This window comes from Ctenocephalides felis, unplaced genomic scaffold, assembly GCF_003426905.1.
Source record: "Ctenocephalides felis isolate EL2017-DRISC unplaced genomic scaffold, ASM342690v1 CF-g0.4_SCAFFOLD_03570, whole genome shotgun sequence".
NCBI lineage: Eukaryota > Metazoa > Arthropoda > Insecta > Siphonaptera > Pulicidae > Ctenocephalides > Ctenocephalides felis.
This window is the reverse complement of record NW_020539724.1, coordinates 23990886-24014729: the sequence shown is the minus strand read 5'-3', so window position 1 is coordinate 24014729 and position 23844 is coordinate 23990886. Positions and strand designations below refer to the sequence as shown.

Genomic DNA, 23844 nt, shown 5'->3' with positions numbered 1-23844 from the left:
TAAATCGTCTAATTTTAATTTTAACTAACGTCAAAAACACTACTCCTTTTCTCAAACTTTGATGAATTTTTAAAATTAAACTACTTGTCGTATGACCGTAATATTTCAGTAAGTTCTATAAGACCATGATATATATTGCCAAAAAAAGTTCCATACAATTTGGCTTAAATTTTTTTTTAGCAGTTAATTACAAGGTAACGGCTCGGTAGATTTTTACCTAAAACTAATCCGTATCATTCCCAACTAATATCTTTCGAACAGTTTTTGATTTTTTAAAATTGATTCGGTAGTATGTGGACATTAAATTTAACACTTTTTTCCAAATTACAAAAAAACGGCTCGGCCGATCGTCGCACAAAACTGACAAATGATAATCCTCTTTGCGATACATCAAATGGCTTTTAAATTTCTGGAATCAGTTCAAGCGATCTTTACCAAAAACTAATTAGGTCGATTCCCAACCAATATCTTTCCAACGGTTTTTGAATTTTCAAGATCGATTTAGAATAGCGGGCTAAAACGTGGACGAAAAACTTTTCACTTTTCTGCTATTTACGAAGAAACATTTAGGCCGATCGTCGCACAAACGATAGTCGTTCTCATCGAGATACATCGAATGGTTTTTAAATTTTTGAAATCGGTCCAGCCGTTTTTGAGAAAACGTCGATTTACGGCAAAAAATCTGTTCACGCACACGCATACACACACGCATACTTTTTCCAAATTTGGTCGCATTCGATTCAGAATGGCTTGAAACGTCGAGAAAACATAAAATTAGCGAATCGGATTTTATGACGAAAACATAAACTTCCCCTTCGGGAAGTTAATAATGTACAAAGAATTGAGCCTTAAGGGGCAATTGTAGAATGAATGCATTCAAAGAGATACGCGCTGTGAATAAAATAACTACGGTAAAGTTATAATTGGATTAATTGTCCTAGACCGAGACGCAGAAAACACCCACACAGTTGAAAAGAAAATTAAATCAGTTTGAGATTGGCAATTAGTTATTTTAAAATGGAGTGTTATTAAATGAGAAAACGACTAAACCGAGGTGACGGTTCTATGAAACTTATTACATAGAACTATTATAGAAATGCAGTACGTTTCTCAGAAAGCATTTCTGACAGAATTATATTTATTTGGAGTAGTTGGACCAAGTTCTGGAATCACAAAACTGCAAGTTATAATTCCAAGTGCGTGCAACCTGACGCTGTGAATAAAATAACTACGGTAAAGTTTAATTGGATTAATTGTCCTAGACCGAGACGCAGAAAAAACACACCACACAGTTGAAAAGAAAATTAAATCAGTTTGAGATTGGCAATTAGTTATTTTAAAAATGGAGTGTTATTAAATGAGAAAACGACTAAACCGAGGTGACGGTTCTATGAAACTTATTACATAGAACTATTATAGAAATGCAGTACGTTTCTCAGAAAGCATTTCTGACAGAATTATATTTATTTGGAGTAGTTGGACCAAGTTCTGGAATCACAAAACTGCAAGTTATAATTCCAAGTGCGTGCAACCTGAAATCAAGCAGTACTGATAATTTTTATATATCTTTACGTTTCAAATATTTCTGAATATTTTGGCATACACCCACATACACCAAAAATAGATGTATGTGGGTGTGGATGTGTATATATGTGTGTGTGTGTGCGGATACAAATTTTCGTCGACGATTTTGGGAACACCAATCAACCGATTTAAATAATTCAATAAACATTCGATTCGTATTGGTAAAAAGACGTGCTGGGTTATTTTGTCAATGTCAGCTGTAGCCGTTTCGAAAATACGGAGCAAAAAGTGCAAAAAATAGCAGGTTTTGAGAGAACAAATCGGCCGATGTAAATTCGATTCGTATTGATGTGAAGCCGTACTGATTAGTTTTTGGTAAAGGCAGGTCCAGCCGTTTCAAAGATACAGAGCAAAAAGTGCAGAAATTCCGAATACAAATCTGCTAATAGAGTTGAGCGTAATGGTGTCATTATAGCTCAGTTGGTTCGCGCGTCACTTCAATTTTTGTTTGCGTTAGTTGATAAGAAAGTCAAAACTGATCGGGTTCGAATCCCCCACGTTTGTAGTATTTTTATTATTTTTTAGCTTCCAGAAGGAGAATCTTAAATCCGATTCGCTAATTTTATGTTTTCTCGACGTTTCAAGCCATTCTGAATCGAATGAGACCAAATTTGGAAAAAAGTATGTGTGTGTGTATGAACAGATTTTTTGCCGTAAATCGACGTTTTCTCAAATCCGGCTGGACCGATCTCAAAAATTTAAAAGCCATTCGATGTATTGCGATGAAGACTAGCGTTTATCAATTTTGCACGATGATCAGCCAAGCCGTCTCTTATAATTAACAGAAAAGCGAAAAAATTTTCGGTCACGTTTTAGCCCGCAGTTTTGAAACGATTTTGAAAATTCAAAAACCGTTCGAAAGATATTGGTTGGGAATTGTGCTGATGAGTTTTTGGTAGAGATCGGCCGGGCAGTTTTCTTGTAATAAGGTGTTTTCAAAAAAAAAAATTTTTCGACGATTTTTATTATTATTTTTTTGACGGTAGATACCATAGTCTTCTAGATCATACTAAAATATTACGGCCCTACGACAACTAGTTTAGCTTTAAAAATTTGTCAAAGTTTGCAAAAATTAGTATCGTTTTTTGGCATTTGTCAAAATTAGAAGTTTCATCGACGTTTGCTCAAAAACTCCTGAACCGATTTCAAAAATATGAAAACCATTTGATGTATCTCAATGAGGACTATCGCTTGTAAGTTATGTGCGACGATCGGCCGAGCCGTTTCTTTGAAATTTGGAAAAAAGTGTTAAACTTTTCGTTCACATTTAAGCTCATACTGCAGAATCGATTTTAAAAAATCAAAAATTGTTCGAAAGATATTACTTGGGAATGATACTGATTAGTTTGAGGTAAAAATCTACCGAGCCGTTTTCTTGTAATTAACTGTTGAAAAAAAAAATTAAACCGATTTTTATGAAACTTCTTTTGGGCGATATATATCATGATCTTATAGAACTGACTGAAATATTGCGGCCTTACGGCAAGTAGTTTAATTTTAAAAATTCATTAAAGTTTGAGAAAATGAGTAGTTTTTTTGACGTTGGTTAAAATTAAAACTAGACGATTTACTTGGTATAACGATAGAGTACTTGATCTTAATGAACATACTAAACCATCATAAAAATTGTTGTTTTTTGAAAATTTGCCTTTAGAAAATACTCCGAGTTATTAACGTGTTCGTTCATTTTCAATTATGTGCAATAAATCCTCTCGGAATACTTTTAATCACTCATAAATTAATTTATTTTTTATTGATTAAGTCGATTATTTACACATATCGGGAAGTACATGCAACTTGCCTCAAGGCAAAATACCAATACCAACTAGTTTAATACTTTTTATGTTTGTATAATTGATACTTCATAAACTATTTAAAATTGTTAACTCAGTGCACATATCTCGCGAGCGAAAAATTGATGCATTTGAAATAAAATATGTTCATTCTAACAATAAGTCCGCTTAATTATATTTTGTTTATATATATTAATTTCAAACATATATAAACAACGTCGACTAATCTAATAAGTTTTCACATTTTTATGTCATTTTGTTTTATAATATTTATTCATAGACATTTTTGTTGACATATTATTTTTATTCTTTACATCTTTTGCCCTCTACTTTCAAATATTGTTTATAAAAATTTCCTAATTTTACCTGTTTTTGTGATGGCGGTAGTGGACTTTTTTACCAGTGGACCTTCAAGCCGCGCTTTGTCCTGTATATAATATATTTTATAGAATTATCGACGATTTATGTTTCTTATTTATTAGAATGATTTTAATCTAAAGTACGTATTCTAAGTGCTGTCTGTGTTCGTCTTCAGGTATTGCATAAAATTATTTGAATCTTTATTATCTCGAAAATCATAAATTTACATATCTATAAATACTATATGAATGACATATCGAATATAGGTCAGATTTCGAAATGCGTTTCCCGCATTTGAATTTATTTCCCGAATTTTCAGTCTGTATAGGACGTTCGATCCGCGAGTTTTTTGCTTAATCATATTTATGATCTGAAACGCTTTCGAAAGCAATGGTAAAATAAAAATGCGATTCATCATTGAATTTCCATATATAATAGAGCTATTGAAAAATATTGGTTTCAGTCTTTTATTTGATTTATAAAATCACGAGCCGCAAATTTTATACGTACAGGGGGATGTAATAAATTCGTCAGGTAAGCATTTATGCACGCTAAGAAAAGAGGGATTTTGTGGTTTTTTGATTTCCTCTTTGTAAAATATACATGATCACCGTGTATTTTTCCTTTGGAAGGGAATTCAGATATCATTTTACATGTTGGTGAATTGTTTGAATAAAAAAAAATTCTTATAGTTATTATGTTAAATGCTTTCTTCGTATCAAATACGGTTCAAAGGTCCACAGGTGAAGTAGTTTCACCACCGATATCTCAAAAAAAAGTAAATTTAAAAAAATTTTAAAAACAATATTTGAGAGTAAAAGGTATAACTAGTCATCACTTTGATTTTTACCACGTTGCTAGCGGGAAAAAGCATCAATGTTTGAAAATCCATAACAAATAAGTATTATTTATGGTTGTTAGTTTTTTTGGTTGTGAGCTCTTTTGTTTAGTTTACGATACCTCACGAGATAATTTTTGGGTCTATGTTATTTAGAAAGTTTTATGAATGCTTATATTTGGGTGTGGTGAAAAGGACCACCTGAACCTTTACCCTGGCAAAGGTGAACAATAAATAATAGTAAATAAAAAAGTATATTAAGTTTAAAAAAATTAATTGTACACAGATAAATTAAATGCATAGTCATTCCAACTGTGCTGATAAATATTTCTGATGTAATACTAGAATAAGGTTATATACAGTGTTATCTCTGAAAATTATACCTATGAAATGTATATTTTGCATTGAATTGGATAGTGTAGTTATTATTTCTATTATGGAAATAATTAAATATATAAAAAAATGTTCCAAGTATAAAAATATATATTAAATTTCGTCGATTATAAAACTTTACAAATTGTTATGGCCGTTTATTTCTCTCAAATTAACGAGGCTCCCACACTATTAAAACCCTTAAAAATTAAAAGTATGACATTAAACCTGTTTGCTCTTGGTTGCAGGTGCATTTGCTAACTTCCATTTCTACTGGCATTGCCTGGGTAACCCAGTGGTTAACTGTTTTTTGCTCTTACTACGTACTATATATTATATATGTGTATCTAATATATAAAAGAGCTAACTTGTAAGTGATGCAGCAATAATCGTGGAAGACAAAACTCACTTGATATACTATTTTTTTGGTTTATTTTTCATAGCAAACTATATACAATACATCCAGCTATATATTATTACAGGTATATATTATTTGACAGCGTGAGAAGGATCGCTATCCTGCGATAGCATCTTCTTAGATATTATGTGATATGTAAATCATTGCAGATTTTTTTTTGAGACGCTTTGGCGGTAAAGGCTTGAGCAGGTTATGCGCTAAATGGTTTGGATGACAACTTAGACGAGCTTTGTATCTGGAGCAGTAATGACTAATTTCTTCTTCTACAGTTGGAATTCTGAGATCTTGATGTATCAACCAATTGGGAACATATTTTGGAGCGTTCACGATTTCTTTCAAATTTTTATTTTGGAACCTTTGTAGAATAGTTATGTTACCGCATCCCATAGTTGTAGGCCGTAGGACCATATTGGTTTAATAATTGTCTTGATATAACAATTGAAATCGAACAAGTGCAAATTTGATATACTGTATGATTGATGATATCAAAGTTAGCCGAGGTTGGGATCGAACTCGGGACTTCTTTGTATCATTGTACATCCTTACCGTTACGCCACGGCTCATGATAATAAATAATTGTTAATTGCAATTGCTCATATATTTCCAAAGTCTTTATATTGACTTGTCGGTTTTTATTTTACATATATATTAAACAATAAGTAATTCAACATAAATATTCAACAGATATAGATCGTGCTAATTAGTTAGTTAAAAATCAATCGAATCAAAGAAATTGTTCACCCAATGTCTCTCAGTTATCTCTAATGTCTTGCAAATATTTAACGAATTTTGCAAATTGAGTTTAGTAAACATAGAATTACTTACCTTGATTGTGTTTAATTTGATACCGGTGTTCACAAATGCACTTTGGAATCTGCAACAAATAATGATAAAATTAATATTAATTATTGTTATTAATTTAATTAAGTATTCTATTTCTTGTATGGAATTAATTTTAAAGACACTAGCACGCGGTACTTGTGTGCAGTATATAATGTTTTAATACAAATTTTCATTTAAAAATTTAATTGCATTTAAAAAATATTTGTGACCAAAGCTGATGCAATATTCTTAACTTGTTTTTAAATTGAAATATTGATAAATATTGAATAAAAATCGGGTCGAATAGTTTTGTTTGAAGCTTTTATGTTACTGAAGTTTCGAATTTGATTTGAATCTACAAATTTTGATTTTAAATAAAATTACTTCAGAATTTGAAAATTAATAGTTTTTGGTCAATTAAGAGTAAATGATGAAACTTATCTGAGAATTGAAGCAACTTTCTTCTGTATTACTTATAATATTGTTAGATACCAGCTATACCCACGACGTTGTTTACAATATGACACTTAGCGTATAAAGCTTCTCATGAATAAATTAATAAATCAATCAAAACTTTTACTATAATCAAAAGTAATTATATTAAATGGAGTTCGTAGCGCTGTAATAAACCCCAATCATGAAGTACTAGAATGAAACCTACGAATTTATATCAATGTTTGCTTGAAAATATTGATGAACATATGTTACAGTGTTAAAATTGATTAATCACTATTAGAAATATTCTAATCGAAATTTTATCAAATATAAATATGAGAACCATTGTTTCGCCTTTCTGAAGTAACCACTTAGATTAAAAGTGTCACCAGAACGGCTCATATAGAACTTGTAAATTCATATTGAAATATAAAAGTTTTAAACATGTTTAGGTGCTAATTAATTGTTTAAAGATATTTTTTGTGACCATGTATTTCCCAAGTTCAATAATACTGAAGAAACAAATCTTGGTTGCCCACAAATTGCTCTCAAGACGCCCACTTTTAAAATTTATATAAAATTTATAAAAGAATTGTATCAAACTATTGATTACGATCGATCGAGATATAACTTTTTCAAGGCTTCAATCATGTTTTTGGTGATGATTAATTGTTTAAAGTTATTTTTTGTGACCCACATAAATACTATGTATTTTCCAAGTTCAATAATACTGAAGAAACGTATCTTGGTTGCCCACAAAATGCTTCCATTACGCCCTCATTTAAAAATTATGAATAATTTGTGTAAATATAAAATTAGACGTGTAAATCAGATAAGAAACATGTATTTTATTTGTAATAAACCATATAAAACAGTTTTTCCATGAGTTTTCTAAAATTTCCATAATTTTGAAAACAAATATTGTCCGGTCCATCTAAAAACAAGATTTGAATATTTTTATAATATAATATTTGCCACGATTTTCTACCCCTCTGGCCACGATTAAATTCTACTGTTTATATTATATTCATATAATTATGGGGCATAAAGACCAACACACAGTCCTAAAGAATAATGATTCCATACTGTGATCGATAATAAATATATGCTTACAAAAATAGGTTTCTTAGATACTTTCAAGTCGTACAACATATAGATTTAATTAATCTAACCATTTATATACTGATTGAAAAAAATTATATTTAATATCATTTAGAAGCCAGCGAAGGCGTAATCAGTAAGGAGGTTGGCTAGCAGAAACTTGTCTCTCGATCGATGGCTCATTCCTCGTCTTGCCTAAGACTAAGTCAAAATTCCACTTGAGATTAAAGATCTAAAATATAATCTCAAGTGAAAATTGCTTGTCGGGGGTAATGCCGCAAATAAAATCATAAAAAGTCATAAAATGCTAAGTTACAACTTCGGATAAGACTAGACAACTACTCAGTTGCTTATCGAAAACAAACCATGCACTGCATTACTAAATGACCTCGTAATATGGTCCGATTGTACTTAAAAAATATATATCATGTGGAATTGCCCAGGGTGGGCATACCTAAATTGGAATTCAATACTGCATTCATTTTTTTAAATTTCCTTCATACCGATTTGGTTACCTCCAGCATTTTTTCCAGGTATATCATACCTATCATATACTTTGTTGAATCTTCCTGTTTAAAACAGTATTCAACGCTGAACGATATGCCTTCCAGCGAAATCTGATATATAGGACAAAAGGGAATCGCATCCGTTTGTAACCATTTTTATAACGTGTCTCAGGAGCTGATATGTAAATCTGACAAAGTCACATCTTAAGGGCTGATTTACTTTTGATGTAGTAAAATTGTTGCGAGTATGTTTTAAAGGAAAGACGTTTTGAAATGCAGATGATCCCGTCGATAAAAGACAGAAGAAGATATTGAATGCGTTTGTGACAGTGGTGGAAAGGTTTGCGAATAAGTAGTACTACCTGAGCTTATTGTCACTGGCATAGTTTCGTACTCGTTCTTTGGAAAATATGTTTTTAGCAAAAGTGCGGACAAAGGTTTTACATGCTTATTGTATCGTGGTAATATATCACAATTAGAATGGGCGATGAAAATTTTGCTATTCTCTTTTCCTAGTTAATGTTTTCTTATGTGATTCAACTTATACTGACAGTCGTAGGACCAAAATAGTATATAGGCGTGTATCCATGTGAATGAATACGATTGTGCTTTTACGTCGATATTTCCTTGAAAAATGTTACATAGATTCTATAAATTTGAAAGCTATTGCATAAAGCACTGTTAAACTGTTTCCTTCTGATTAACGGGCAATGATAATAAATTCAAGTTTCAAGGATAACAAGTTCGTTTCATTAAATATATATACATAACATTTTGTCAAATTTTTCAAACATTAGCCTTTTAACTCGTAGGTATTGTGCCCTATGTCTGATATTATTAACAATAACTTAAGTAATTAAGATATGCAAAATATATCTTTGCATACCTTTGAATTGATCTTGAATTTGTACCCAAATTGTAATTGTAATTTGGTCAAGATGATTGGATGTGAACATTGGATGTGATTCTTATATTTGAGATAATTTTCTTTTTTAGAGTGTAGTAGAGTTAGTTAGTTTTTCGATATTTTTAGTACCTGAATAACTTACTCACGAAGCCATTAAATGATTTATATTAAATAACAAAAAACTGTAACAATAACCTTATATATTCTTTGAATATTGAGAAAATATATAATAAATTCATTCATTTATTTTTCATATCATATAAACTAAAGACTTTCAAATGCAGATCCATCGCCGCTCTTTATCGCATAAAAGATAAAACAATACTTTCACTGAGCGGCGGACTCCTTTTAATGTAACTATTAATTATTCGGATGAATGAATGTAAGTTCGATGCAAGCCCTGTTTTGTGCAGTCTGTGGTTTCTGTAGGTTAGTGTTTGTTGTTAAATAAAAAATTGCAAAAAAACTGAACCGATTTTAAAAATTCAAATTATTTCAAAAGATATCAGTGGGGATGAGTGCTGTTTTTTCTAATACAGATCGGCCAAGATGTTTAATTTCTGTAATTAACGGTTTAATTCTCATAAATACTTCTGTCCGTAATTTCTAAATTATAATTATCAAACTTTTCAAAAGGTATCAATTGGAAATGGTACTGATTAATTTGTGGTAAAGATCCGACAAATCACTTCGTAGCTAGCAATTTAAAAAATTGTAACGATAGTGAAAAAATAAAAATTGGTTTATAAATTATCTTTAACTCGGAATTTTAATTAAAGTGTACTTATATTTTGAGATAATTGGCCAAACCAATAACTTAAAATTTATATTTTCTCTTACATCAAATCCAAATATTCTAGTTGGAGTACAAACATATAAAATAATTTCAAAAGATATCGGCTTGGTAGAAATTGCTTTAGTCCGATGAATGAGTTATTTTATTTGAAATTATAAGTTAAGTTTTGCTATCAGCCAATTTACAAATGTTTAAATCAATTTGCAATATATCAACTACCAATTATCTGATAAGAATTTTAAAATTAATATTGTGAAAAAAATAGCTAAACCGTTTTTCATAAAGCAGGTAAAGTATTACAATAAATTCATATGCTTAAATAAAATCGCATCGAAATGGAACCTTTTTCGTTCAAAGTACATGATTTTACATAATTTTATACGTGATGGTATCTTAAGCTTCTTGTTTCAAAGTTTTGCTGCAAAATCCTATGAAAACTGTTTCTAACTCAAACTGTAATTATAATGAATATACACTCTCACTTAATTATATCTAGAGACATCACAAATGTAATACATGATGTTTATGAAGAGCTTCTAGGCCCAAATGAATTCTTGGCCTGTACAGATATGATATCACCCACAAAGTTGCAACATTGTAAAATTAGCTTCAAGGAAACTAACAAGTTAAATATTTTCATAATTTATTTATATATATTTATTTATAATTTATAATTTATATATTTTTATAATTTTAGTATTCTAGTTTGGAAAAACAGGTTCGGAAATCCAATAAAAGACAAAAGCCTGGAATAATATCTATTATGGGTGCGTTCGACTTGGACGCTTACGCGCTGTGAGCGCGCCGTGAGCGCGCTTTCATCGTTCGACTTGGCGCTGTGAGTGTCACATAAGTACGCTCGTAGCATCATCGTAGGATGCTCGTAGCACATATTTTGCGCTCACATACGCTCACGCCACAGAGGTAGGGCAGCGTGAGCGTGAGCGTCAGTTGTTTTTACTATCTGTCATTTCATTTGTTTATTAATTGTCAAATTCTTTATAATCCCGCAAAAATGGCAAGCTGTAGATCACAATTATTCTTTAATATTAATAGTAATACTGATTAATTTGAAATTTAATTAATTTTAAATTTCAATTTTAATATTACTATTAATTGAGCATAAGCTAACCAAATTTCATTTATTTATTAATTGTTAAATTCTATATAATCCCGCAAAAATGCCAAGTTGTATATCACATTTATTTTTTAATATTAATATTAATATTAGTTAATTTCAAACTCAATTAATTTTAAATAATTTTAAATTTTAATTTTAATATTACTATTAATTAAGCATAAGCTAACCAAATTTCATTTATTCATTAATTGTTAAATTCTTTATAATCCCGCAAAAATGCCAAGTTGTATATCACAATTATTTTTGAAGTAAAACTTCTTTAGGCGCGATATGGGTGTAAAAATTTTTAGGCGCGACACGGGTGTAAATCCGTACAAATGCAACGAAAATGCCAACGTGTAGTTGAACACTACGACGCCGTAAGCGCTGATGTCGCGAGTATCCACTCCATTAATTGAATCACGTTTTTTTTACAAAAGAAGAGGTTGCTGTATTATGTCCTCATGGAATAAGACTTTTCTTAGAGAATAAATGTGCCATGGAATATAATAAATTTATATTGAATCTCGTTGAAGACAAAATAATATCTACTGCCACGGATATTTATGTAGGTTGCCATGCGACAGATCAACAATCATACATTCGTCAGCAGTTTCAAAAAAATCGATTATTGATACCGGGGCTTTGCCGTATGAAATAATTTTAGTTCTGAATAAATTTTACATAATAACAACTAATATTGATGTAAGTGATGGCTTAGCTAATGGTTGTGTGGGAAAATTAGTGTACATAGAACGTGGCGATAATGATGAACTTCTACGTTTATGGTTTGAATTTCCCGGTAAGATAGGTAACAAAATTAGGAAGAAAGCTTCACATCATATTCAAACTCTTAATATCAGTAGGACAGCTGTGCCGATGCTCAGGAGATCTTATTATTATTGATGTTATATGATTATTAAAAGATGATTTTTAAAATTCAAATATGATGTTTTTTTTATTTTTATCTTAATTGCCTACTCATACAATATTAAAAGTTTTACTTCAATCGCGTGTGATCCTTACGCGCACTCTTTTTTTAATATTAATATTAATATTAATTAATTTTAAATTTAATTAATTTTAAATAATTTTAAATTTTAATTTTAATATTAATATGAATTAAGCATAAGCAAACCAAATTTCATTTATTTATTAATTGTTAAATTCTTTATAATCCCGCTGAATGATCCAGAAAGTAATAAAATTTACACAATTACCGTTACCGCCAGTTGCCGCCATTTTAATGCTTATTGACGCTCACAGTTTCCAAAACGAACGGAATTTAGTTATCGATTCTGAGCGCTTATCGGCCAAGTCGAACGCTAAAAATTCGTGCTTATAAGCGTGAGCGCTCACAGCGCGTAAGCGTCCAAGTCGAATGCACCCTATAATTGATTACGGCTTGCTTATAAATAAATAAATAAATAAATAAAAGCAGTTTAAATAAATTATAAGTTGTCATTTGGCAGTCAAAAATGATCATTAGACATTTGACAAATTGTCAAATATTTTATAGAGATTTAAATAATAAGTTCAAATTTTGTTTACATTTCTATGGATTCCGTACCAAGATTTAAAACAGTACGGGAAGTTCCAGAAATTTGCTCTAAGGCACGATGCCATGCACTACTAGTTTTACTAATGTTTGAAGCGGTCTAACTGTTCTATCATAGCTAATTTATGTTTTATATTGACTATGTTAAATATAGAAGTTACAACTGTCTCTCTTACAAATTCTTTTTGGCATCCAGCCCAAAACCATGACGTGCCGTTGAGACAAAAGGGCAAAACTATTGTCTATCAATATAATGTTAATTACACGATTACATTATATTATATTATTTTAGATAAAGATTCAAGTTTATTAAATTTAAGGGTTAACTTTGGGAAAACGTGATTTTGTTCTTAAATCGATAAAATTTCAAAATTGAGATCTACTATACGATGCTACTGACACAGAACTAGCGTAACTTTTTCATCACGTTGCTGAAATGTTTCAAACTTTGTAGAATAACAATTTTCAATGAGTGGAATATGAAACTGCTGTTTTGGGGAAATTTTCAACGACACGTCATTGTTTCGGACAGTTGTAATATAAATGATTGAGATTATTTTAATACGGTATTTGGGCAAATATCTAAAGTTTCCCGTAGCGCGATTTAAAAATTTTAAAATCTTAATTATTTTTGAAAATGTTGATAAAATTAGATTTTTTTAAGTTTGAATATTTTAAATATTTTAAATATTTTGAATTGAAAAAATTGAAATTTTTTAAAATATTCAAGTCTAGTCAAGTCTGTATATGCAAATATGCATACTATTTAAAATGGCGAGGACCTTGTCCTTGAAGATATGTCCTTGAGCACTCTCAGCGATTTTCTTCAATCGAGGAAAACCGCCGTCCTTTCATGGGTCTCTTCAACTTTGGGAATAGGAAAAAGTCACACGGAGCCATATCTGGTGAATTTTTGCACTTTGCAACACTTTATTTCATTTTTTACGCAAAATTTAATACAAATTCTTTGACTTTTCAATTCTTCCATTGTAAAAATCGCCGAGCTCAGAAAAACACGTCGAACCTTAGCGACTACCACAGACAAAGTAAACAGTGAATATAGCTGAAAATTTCATCATACTTTAGGGGCATGTATACCAACACAATAAAAAAAAAAATTTGACAATCAGACACTCCAGACCCGCGAAATTTAATTATTAGTAATTCCGGGTACTTTTTGAACACACCTCGTATAAAAGAACTTAATACGGAACCGAAGAAAATGGAATAAAATCCAAAAAAATAAATTTGTACTTATTAATAAAAATTTCATAAAATATTTGATAATTTGATGAGCATATGTCCAATGATCATTTTTGGCCGCAAAATGGCATTTTTTCAAACATTTTTTCTGTATCTCCGAAACCACTGACTCTGACTTCCTAAAATGTTTCCTGAATCACAAGTTAGGCACTCCGTTTTCTTAAAATTTGAATTACCATTTTTGCACTTTTTGTCCCGTATTTTGGATGTGGTTGGACCTGTCTTTGCCAAAAACTAATCAACACGTCTTCCCATCAATAGAAATTACATGTTGTTTGAACCATTGAGATCGGTTGATACGTGTTCTCGAAATAGTGGACGAAAAATTGTATCCAAACATGCATACAAACATATTGAATTTTAGCTATTACTATAATTTACCCTACAAAAAGGTAAAAATTTTTTTTGATATAACAGGCGTAAACTTTGGCCAAAAATTTTGATTAAAAAATTCACAAGTCAAAAAAACGTAAGGTTATAATAAAAATGTAAATTTTTATCATAACATAATCACCACTTTATGTTCTATCAATATATATAAAATTATTTTTTTCATCGAAAACTTATGGACAGAAAACAGACGGATTCAAATATCAATTGTTAAGAACTCCGCATATATTTTACCACAGAGTTTATATTTATATCAAAGTTGATAGCAAAATGAACTAGTTGTGTATGATGGCATCGTGCCTTAATGCAAATTGCTGGAACTTTCTGTACCGTAACGAAATGTTTGAGGAATATTAGACGTTTTCAAATAGATTATAAATATTGTAACATTGTTTAATATTTATAAGAATTAAATAAATTGAATTGCAAAGTTGAAATTATTTATTTAAGGTACATTAGAATTTTAGTCAGAAACAAATTTCAAAAAAAAAACAATTCCCAAAAGCAATTATTTTGTTAAAACAAGCAGAAAGTTTTTTGAATTACTCAAATAGGACGCTTACTTCTCTCAAAAACTGCCATTTTTACATATTTAGCTCTGTATCTTCAACTGGACTGGACCTGCCTTTGCCAAAAACTAATTACCTCTTCTCCCAATCATTACAAATGGAATGCTTCTTAGATCATTCAAATCGGATAATCCGTTCTCTTAAAAACTCGATTTGTATTTTATGCATTCTTTGCTCCGTATCTTCGTAACGACTGGACCTGCCTTTGCCAAAAACTAATCAGCACATCTCCCTATCAATAGGAATCGAATGTTTTTTGAACCATTCAAATTGGTTGATCTGTGCGCCCGAAAATTTTCGATTTTCGGCCCATTATTATAACTACCCTACGGGAAGTTAAAAAATGCGAACTAGCTAAAGCGCTGAAAAGAATATCATCTACCTGTTCATTATATAAATCTGCTTTAAAGATCAGCACGTGTTAATCAACGCTAATCTTTCAAATCCAGCTTGCATTTTTCTACAATTATAACAACAAAACATAAAACAAAGCAGGCGAATACGTTGTTCTGGCAAATCACAAACTTCGAAAAATCAAAATAAAGTAAAAGGTCGATATGTTTATGAGATAGTAAAACAATTTATATTCATAAGCCATAAATTAAATTTTATTTGATAAATAAATAAATACTGTAAAAGTAATCGCCCAACGTGGGGCTCGAACCCACGACCCTGAGATTAAGAGTCTCATGCTCTACCGACTGAGCTAGCCGGGCTTGTCTAACCCATTTTTGTTTACATACACGAGCTGTGTTTACCTATCTCTAGTTGAAATTCATACTTGCTATCAGATATTATATTAATTCATGTTATCTTCAACTAGCAGAGAGTCCGAAATTATAACAATAATATAGTATAAACTAAACCCAAATAACTGACCTATTTAAACTTGTTCTAAAAGTGTGGCGCCGTGGCTTAGTTGGTTAAAGCGCCTGTCTAGTAAACAGGAGATCGTGAGTTCGAATCTCGCCGGAGCCTTAATGTTTTATTTTTTATTTATACACTATTTAGTTGATGTTTTAATGATCATTCTATATCTGCTTCTAGAGCATATTAGATTGATCAGTATATAATTAAATTTGTTATACACATAACGATGTTGATTTTATTCTGTTATCACATTGCAATATTTAATACAAAGCTATATAGAAATTCTAATATTAAAAATTCAAACTGTATTTTACTGAAAAAATTATACATTAAACAGTTGCTTTGGAATGATAGATTTTCTAAAAAGATGTCGGCATGGGTCCTGTGGCGCAACGGATAACGCGTCTGACTACGGATCAGAAGATTCCAGGTTCGAATCCTGGCAGGATCGGTTTTTTAACTTCCCGAAAGAGAAGTTTATGTTTTCATCCAAAATTCCGATTACCTACTTTTATGTTTTCTCGACGTTTCAAGCCATTCTGAATCGAATGAGACCAAATTTGGAAGAAGTACGTGTGTACGTGTAAATGGACGTTTTCTCAAAAAACGGCTGGACCGATTTCAAAACTTTAAAAGCCATTTGATGTCTCTCGATGAGGTTTGTCAGTTTCGTGCGACAATCGGCCAAACTTTATATAAGACGATTATAAATAGCAGGAAATACTTTTCGTCTACGTTTTAGCCCGCAATTCTGAATCGATTTTGAAAATTCAAAAACCGTTCGAAAAATATTGATTGGGAATCGTGCTGATTAGATTTTGGTAGAGATCGACCAGGCCGTTTTCTTGTAATAAAGTGTTAAAAAATTTTTTTGACGATTCTTATGATACACAAGTCTTATAGATCATACTAAAATATTACAGCCCTATGACGAGTCGTTTAATTTTAAAAATTCGTCAAGATTTGCAAAAACTAGCATAATTTTTTTGACATTTGTCAAAATTAGACCTTTCATCGACGTTTGCTCAAAAACGTCTGAACCGATTTCAGAAATTTAAAAGCCATTTAATGTATTTCGATGACGATTATCGTTTCTCAGTTTTGTGCGGCGATCGGACAAGCCGTTTCTTTGTAATTTGGAAAAAAGTATTAAACTCTTTGCCCACATTTAAGCTCATACTACGAAATCGATTTTAAAAAATCAAATACTGTTCGAAAGATATTAGATGGGAATGATACTGATTAGATTCAGCTGAAAATCTACCGAACCGTTTTCTTGCAATTAACTGTTGAAAAAAAATTTATTGAATTTTTTTTAGCGATATCATGATCTTATAGATTTTACTAAAATATTATGGCATTTCAACAAGTAGTTTAATTTTAAAAATTCATCAAAGTTTGAAAGAAATGAGTAGTTTTTTTGGCGTTTGTTAAATTTAAAATTAGATGATTTAGTTGGTATAAAGATGTACTTGGTCTTGATGAACATAGTAAACAAGTAAAGTCCTAAGGAAACTGATTTAATTATAAAAATTATTGATTTTTGAAAACTTGCTTTTAGAAAATACTCAGAGTGAACGTGTTCGTTCGTTTTCAATTATGTGTAATAAATCCACTCGGACTACTTTTAATCGCTCATAAATTAATTCATTTTTCATAGTATACAATTTGTATCTTTATGTAAAAATCAATGTATGTATTTAAGTCAAATAAAGCAAATTTTCAAATTAAAAAAAAAATTATTTTTCATTGGTTAAATCGATTATTTACACATATCGGGAAGTTCATGTAACTTGCCTCAAGGTAAATTACCAATACCAACTAGTTTTATGAATCGTTTAAAAAACAATTCTTCAATATAAAAATGTTATTTTTAAGTCTTACTACCTAATATTAATTAAATGATTGCATTTGTATGACGTTGTTGTTGTTGATTCAGAAATACACCAAAGGTCAAATGAAACTGATCTCTCAAATCTGCAACGATTATTCATAATCTTGTATTTTTATGTCTAGAAATAGAAAATATTCCTCTTTGTGTAAATTGTATGAAGGTAGGTCAGTGCGTTTTATAATCAATATGTTTACGTATAATTTCAATTGTGTTAAAAAAAGAAAATCTCAAGAAAGCGCAAGCTATTTATTGTAACACAATAGCTTTCAGGGCTTTTAATATTTACAGTACATTTGAATAAATAGTTTTTAGGCTTCTTACAATGGACGCAAAGTATAATAGATTTTTCTACGTCGCGTCGAATTTTATAAATAAGTTAAAAGTTTTGCAGTTGTGAAACATTTTTCTAATAAAAATATTTTATGCTCTATTTTTCATGTGCTAATACAACTTCACTTTTGGCCATCCTCGAGTTTTGACAAAGATTTGTCTTTCTCTTTATCATAACTAACGGGCATGCATTTAAAAAATAAACTAGTGGGGCGCATGGCATCGTGCCTTAAAGCAAATTGCTGGAACTTTCCATATCAAAAATTATTTTTTTTACAAAATATTAAATTTTTGAGAAATTTTAAATTTTGAAAAAAATGAATTTTTGGAAAAAAAATGTTTTTTTATTTTGAAATATTTTGGAAATTTTGAACTATTTTTCAAAGCAATCGCACTGCTTCAGCTGCATGAAGAAGAAATATCGAAGCGCGTAAGCGCCGCGTCGCCGTCTAGCGGACAAACGACGTTACGGAACCCATAGAAACTATTTTTAATGCAAAGATTAAAATCTTCATAAAATATCTGATAATTTGATGTGCATATGTCTAATGATCATTTTTGACCGCCAAATGGCATTTTTTTTACTTTTTTTACTAGATCTCGGAAACCGCTATACATACCGTCTCAAAAATTTAATCAGTTGTTCATCTTGTCAATACAAATAAAATGTTTTTATTCGCTCCATTCTCTTAAAAAACTGAGTTACCGTTTTCGGCACTTTTTGCCCCGTATCATCGGAACGGCTACACCTGCCTTCACCAAAAACTAATCAGCACGTCTCCTTATCAATACGAATCGAATGTTTTTTGAATTATTCAAATCGGTTGATCCGTGTTCCCGAAATCGTCGACGAAAATTTGTATCCGCACATACATACACACCCGTACATACATACATACAAACACACACACACATACATCAATTTTTCCTAAGGTATGCCAAAATGTTCAGAAACCTCTGAAACGTAAAGATATATAAAAATTTTCATTTTTTATTTTTTTGCGATTACTATAACTTGCCCTATGGGAAGTTAAAAAATGCGTTTTACACATAAAAGCTAACTTCATATATGTCTTATCAAGGTCACATTAGAAGATGCCTCTTTGATAAAACTGTGCATTTGACGTTTGCGTTTTAGAGGTTACGTTTTATATGTGAATAATAGCAAATACATAGTTTTTTACAGTTTCCACTACCAATTCATACGAAGATGAGACTATAACATAGCGTTGCTGTAACAAATCTGTTTTATCGGAGAATTAGCCCCTTAGTTGAATTGTTTCTTTGCGGTAGCTTTATAAATATCTATTTTAATAATAATAATAAATGTTAGTCTGCCCGAAGGCAGGTCCACGGTGTGAGAGCCACCACAAATAAATAAAGGATTCCCTTACACTTCATCCCATTGCCTCTATTTCCCTCCCCTTTTTTCGCGAAAGTTGTCAATCGTCCGCATTCTTCTTCTTCCCATTTTTTTGTTCCTTCTGTTTATCCTTGATGACGTCGTGTATCTATTTTAAGATCTCTATTTAAAGCATTCTTTTAAATTTAGTAACTTTTTCGGTGAAAAGATAAAAGCACCAGGCTCAAGACAGAAAATAATGTCTTTCTGTTGATAGAAATTAATCGACGTGCAAGTATATTTTTGTATTGCGAAGGAAATCCGTTTACTCATCCAAGACTGGGTCTTTTGTCTGAGTATATCGAGATTATTACCACTTGGGTATAATACCGGCTAGAACCTTTGCTTACTCCTTGCTCTTGTCCCCACGCTTTTAGGTATTGCTTTTAGGTATTACTTTGTGCAAAATGATTTGATTCTTTCTCTTAATTATATTTTCTTTCTAATTAGTGTCATTTGCTCTTCTTCTTTCCGAAGATTGCAAGTCTACTAAAACTTCGGTCGCGAATGTGTCTATGGCATTCCACGCAGCCTCATTTGTCTCAATTTCTGCAACAGTATCTTGAGCAATTTTTCGGCTTAATATATTTTCTACACCTTACCGTAGTGCATTTAATCGTGGGCACAAGGAAACATGTGCTTTTATTTCGTCCAAGCAATATGAGCAATCCGGCGAGCTATCGTGCTTGAAGCGGTGTAGGTAGGCTCGAAAACAGCCGTGCCCAGATAGCATTTGCGTAGTATAATAATTTACTTCTCTATGCTTGCGATTTAGCCAAACTTTGATGATTGGAATGAGACGATGAGTCCATCTGCCATTGGTCAATGCTGCTCAGCTGTTCTTCTAAGCTTTTACTTTTTTGGACTCAGTTGTTGATGTCTTCGATGGTAAATTGTCTGTCTTTCCTCTACTAAAACCAAGAGAGGCAGAGTTCCTGAAATGACGCACACTGCTTCCTCTGAATATTGTGCGAAATGCACAAGCAACTCTTAAGGTATTTAGACGGTATAACAACCCTGTCATTCTCTGTGATTTTTTACTCTTGAGAGCATCAACTCATATGGAAAAATCATAATGTCAGCACATAGGTAACAACTGAAGATTGTGTAACCCTAGTCTTTGTTTTGTACTTCCAACAACTACTACTACTAGAAAAAAACAATTATTTTCAACAAAAACTATATTTTTTCTGTGATATTTTGCTATTTAGTGTTATTTTTAAATAATTATAACTTGATAATTCACAAGTTTGGAGGTCTTTCAAATGTGTACGCCGATGCTCATTCATATTAATCTTCTATCAGCATATGATTGAAAGTAAATGTTATTTATCTCTTGCATAAATGTGTTATCATCATGTTAAATTCTACAAAAAAAGTATTATTAACACATAATTAAATTAAAGTGAATCTATTTTCATGATAAGGTTTGATGATATCTTCATAAATAAGCATTGTGAGGCTACACAATAGTGGTGAAAATGAATAGAAATTTTCTTTTATATTTTCACACGTATAGCTCCTTTGATGAGATTATATTATGTTCTTTGAAGTTATGTTACAGGAGATGTAACAATTTAAAAAAGTTTTTTTTTTTTTTATTTTTTTTTTTATTAATTTTACAAGCCGTCGGTATAATATTTAATATTATAATAAGGCTTAAGTCAATATTTTATAGGTTTAATATAATTTAATTAATCATTAGCTATTTTATTACTTAATTTATTTACTATAAACCTATTTATATTTACTTAATTATAATTTTTTTTTCCCTTAAATATAACTAGTTTGTTTGTTACAAGTGTTTTTAAAAATTTAATAAGTAATTTTAATAAGCTTTACAATACATACTTTTACAATATTAACAAATTTTAGGTTATTTTATGATATTTTAACAAATTTAAGTATCTTATATTATTGTAATTATTATTATTATTAATATTATCATTATCATTTTTATTGTTATTGTCAAATATTTTTACAATTTTTTTTTTATTTTACAAATTTTTAGGTATTTTGATGAAGGAAATATTTAATGTTTAATGACTACATCGCATGTAACATTATGCCTTAAGGCAAATTGCTGGAACTTCCAATTAAAAATTTGGTGAATTAAAAAAATTAATTATCAAAAAAAATTTGACAGATGATTTGAATTTGAATAACTTACTTTTGATGTAATTGCTGACCTACATATTATTCTTGATCAAGTGAATGCCAACCTATATAAATAATTGAAGCAATAAAAATACTACTGAAAAATCTGTTTTGCTTATAAAAATATTTTTGATTTTAATTACTTTAATGATAGCAATTATGAATAATAAAATACAAACTCACGTTTCTTAAACATCACGATATTTTTAAATGTTTGATTTGTTTTTTTATTATAATTATTTACAAGTGACGATGAATTATTATTATGGGTTTGATTCTTATTAAATCCAGATTTCGACGTCAAACGCGAGTATTGTATCAGATCATGTGACACATCGATTTCAACCAATCATATATTATCACCTCGTTTGGAATAGCCACGTTGATAGCCAATGGCAATTCAGTATTAGTGGCGTAAGGCATTTCCGTTTTAATGAGAGTTCTTTCATCTCCTTTTTGCGACTTAAAAAGTTTTACTTCAGTGATGAAACTTCAGTGAAAGTTTTACTTTCAAATGAATTTATAACCACTGAAACTTTTATTATTTGTATTTTATAGACAAAATATAAGATCTTATAAATTAGACGATGACGTTAATATAAGTTTACATGAAGTAAATGAACAGAATTTAAGGGATCTAGATTTGATCATTTATATTATTAGAGTGTATCTACACAAACTGACTTTTATTAGATTTGATGCACAATGCCCGAAAAGAGCTATTTTTGCTTAGAACCATATTAATAATTTTGATTGACTGTATTCGTATGATAGTGTTGGACTTAGATATAAACCAGAGGTCAAATGAACCTGATATCTCAAAATTGCAACGATCACTTTAAATTGCGTATTTTTATGATATGTCATTTTTATAATCAATACTTTCATGTACATAATTTTCATTATTATAAAAATAAAATCGCAAGCAAATTATGATAATATAATAATGATCATTCTTTTTCTGCTTCATCAGGACCGTGTTAGAATTGGGTCACAATAGTTATGATAGTTATCAAACGCAATATTTAGGAAGAACTTTTTGATTAATAAAAACAAATAATTTAATATACATTCAGTTAGTTTACTATCATATAATATGATTTATGTTTTATCAAACTCCAAATCCAAACAGTTAACAGTTAACAAAATACAACTAGTGATGTATGGTATCGTGTCTTATGGCAAATTATTGGAACTCCGCGTACTGTAATAAAACATGTTTTTTAAATATATTATTATAAATACTGTAACCTTTATTATTCGTATTTTATAGCCAAATATAAGAGCATTTTATTGCTTTTTCAGTCATTCAAAGCGGTACTCCCGAAAACGTCGACAAAAAATTGTATCCACACAAACATACACTATACACACATACACATAATTTTTTCTGAAGTGTATGCCAAAATGCCCAGAAACCTCTTAAACCCGAAGATATTCAAAAAAAATCATTCTGGATTTTTGGCCCATTACTATAACTTACCCTACGGAAAGTTATTTATTTTGAATTTTTTAACGTCAAATACTTAATATTTCCGAATTAGAACTGATTAAATTTTCACGATAATGCGTATGAATATACTCCAAAGGTCAATAAATTTGATATCTCCAATTAGCAACGATCATTCGTAATATTGCATTTCTATGATTAAAATATATCACATGGCACCTGAAATTCATTAGTATCCAAATCTTTCTGGTTATTAATTAAAAAATCTCTCCTGTCAAAAAACCGTGAATAACTAATATCATTTGTTGATCCGATTTAATATGTATGTACAAAATATAAAAAAACGATCCTGCCAGGATTCGAACCTGGAATCTTCTGATCCGTAGTCAGACGCGTTATCCGTTGCGCCACAGGACCCACGTCAGCGCTCTTTAGAATCTCTTTCAGTCCGAATCAACCGTTTAATATAATTTTTTTCATTTAAGCACACAATTTGCATTTTTAATATAAAACTTTTTTTACAATTTTAATATGATATTAGAACTAAACCAACATTGTTATGTGATGAAGAGAAGTTAGTAATTATTTTATTAATATAATTATAAAGTTGCCAATTTTATTAGGAGTATGTTGTAACTCTTCAGAAACAGAATTATTGTTCAAAATAAAAATTTATTCTGCACTAATATTATAAATTACAAACTATACTGGTGATGCAAGTCATCGTGCCTTAACGCAAATCGCTGGAACTTTCCGTACTGTGATTTAATTATTTTCATAAATAAATTTAGATTTCTTTTTAGAATTTTATTTTTTTTACTTTTTTGAAAAATTCAATTTTTTTGAAAATTTTAATTTTATTTTCAAAGTATGGTTGATCCATATTGATAAAAATGTTAAACACTACCA

The 23844-nt window shown here is 30.3% G+C and overlaps 4 non-coding genes across 4 annotated transcripts; 2 read left to right on the top strand and 2 right to left on the bottom strand.

Annotated features, from left to right (window-relative positions):
* Positions 1-15475: 15475 nt before the first annotated feature.
* On the bottom strand, positions 15476-15548 carry Trnak-cuu. Its single transcript has one exon. It is a non-coding gene; the product is annotated as a tRNA-Lys (tRNA).
* Positions 15549-15736: 188 nt separating this feature from the next.
* Positions 15737-15810, top strand: Trnat-agu. Its single transcript has one exon. It is a non-coding gene; the product is annotated as a tRNA-Thr (tRNA).
* Positions 15811-16080: 270 nt separating this feature from the next.
* Trnar-acg lies at positions 16081-16153 on the top strand. Its single transcript has one exon. It is a non-coding gene; the product is annotated as a tRNA-Arg (tRNA).
* A 7126-nt stretch (positions 16154-23279) lies between these two features.
* Trnar-acg lies at positions 23280-23352 on the bottom strand. The gene has a single exon. It is a non-coding gene; the product is annotated as a tRNA-Arg (tRNA).
* Positions 23353-23844: the final 492 nt, after the last annotated feature.